Genomic DNA, 2,210 nt, shown 5'->3' with positions numbered 1-2,210 from the left:
GTTCTGGAAATATTTCAAAAATGGTTTTTTGTCATCCTTGTAACAAAGCAAAAAGATAATGTATGAATCTATAAATTTAGTTCATTATAAACACAAAATATCTTATAATGAATATATGGAAAGCTTACATTTTTGGGAAGATGATTTGAAAATATTGGAAGAGAATACCTGCAAAATAAAATAAAATTTTAAAAAATAAGATAAAAATTAAAAATATTCGAGTAAACTTCTAATGAAATTTGCTTAAAATTCAAGGCTAGTAGACTTCATTTGAAGTCTACCAGCCGTAAGTTTTAAGTAGATTTCAAATGAAGTCTACTCTATCAAAAAAAATAGATCTGAAAAATAATACATTAAAAATATGAAATAAGTTTAAATCTAAAAAACTTTTAAAAATATGATTTAATAGACAAAATAGTTATAAATTAAAGACATATTAATATGAATTTTAATATGTAACTTTATTTGAATATAAATACTAGAACACATATTTTAAATCTATAGATGTAAACCTTACATTTCTAGGAGGAGAAGAGAACAACTATGGAAGAAATACCTGCAAAATAAGATAAAATTATTAAAAAACATAGAAAAAAAATTAAAGTCATATTTTTGTAGACTTCCAATGAAGTCTGCTTAAACTTTATGGTTTAGTAAACTTCATATGAAGTCTGCAAGCTTTAGTAAACTTCTTTAGAAGTCTACACTGTCTGATAATTTTCAGATCTGAAAAATCTATATATTTTGAAATGTGAAAATAATTTTAAATCTTAAAATACTTTACATAATATAATTTATAAGGTAAACTAGTAGCAAATTAATGTAGAGAGCTTGATCTATAAATTTATTTGAATATAAACATGTAAATACATATTTAAAATCTATTAATCTAAAACTTACATTTTTAGAGGAGATGATGAAATCCATGAGTGATAATACCTACCAAAAAAAGATAATATTGTGAGAAATAAACATAAAATACACATTTAAAATCTATAGATCTAAAACTTACATTTTTTAAAGGAGAAGATGAAAACCATGAATCATAATATCTAAAATGACAAGATAATATTGTGAGAAAAACTTGAGAAAATTTTAGAGAGAAAGAAGATAATGAGAGAGATTTAGAAACAATTGAGAGAATTTTAGAGAGAAGAGAGAAAGTTTTAGAGAGAAGGGAGAGAGTTTTAAGAACTTGTGCAGCCACTTTAGAGAGAGATTGAATAAATTTTGTTTATATAGGGAGACAAAAATGTAACTAGGTTAAAATTTACGATACTGTAGACTTCGTTTGAAGTCTACTAAAATTAAAATTTTGGAGTAGATCTTACTATAACATAGTAGACCTTTTTGGAAGTCTACTATAATAATTTAATTATTGTTGTTTATTCTTTATTATTTTAATAATTTTAATATATGATTTATTAAATTTATTTCTTTATTTTTTAATAGTTATAGTATATGATTTCACTTTTTTATTCTTAAGGAACTTAACTTAGTTTAAATATAATGATTTTTTGTAAAACAAATTGAAAAATATAGACTGAAAAAGACGTCTTCAGATAAATAGACTTTATTGTAGGTCTACGAAACCCTAAACCACAAATATCAAACCCTAAATGTTTTGCTTGATAATCAAAAAGTCTCATTTATACAAAATATAAACAACTAAACATTAATATGCAGATTTAAGTTAATAAAACAAAAAAAAAAAAAAACAAAATCTAAATCTAACCCTATGAAATCAACTACTAAAAGACATAACATGTTAGAACCTTTTGTTTCTAAACTATGAACATAGTCTAGCACATGATAACCAAATTAGTATATATTCTTCAAAATTGTTCGATTATATGAAATTTTAATTTATTTACATATTATCCATTATATTGATGATTAATTAAAAATATCACAATAATTATTTTTATACATTTTCAAAATTAAATTAGTAGACCAAATTAGAGTGTAGACTACAAAACAAGTCTATAAAGTAGACTTCGTAGGAAGTCTATATATATGTAGACTTCTTTTATTACGTGTAGACTTCCAAAGGATAGAAACGTAAAATACATTTATGTTTTTTGTTTGGTCATAAGGGTGAAATAGTACTTCACTACTCCTTTAGGTTGGTTTTGCATTTGACTGAAAGTGGGGTACACTTTTACATTTGACTTGAATATTTGGGTGGTTTTAGCAAATGTCCCCAATTT

Source organism: Brassica napus, chromosome A1 (assembly GCF_020379485.1).
Source record: "Brassica napus cultivar Da-Ae chromosome A1, Da-Ae, whole genome shotgun sequence".
Classification (NCBI taxonomy): Eukaryota; Viridiplantae; Streptophyta; class Magnoliopsida; order Brassicales; family Brassicaceae; genus Brassica; species Brassica napus.
The sequence above is the reverse complement of the archived record's forward strand: the minus strand, read 5'-3'. Positions refer to the sequence as shown.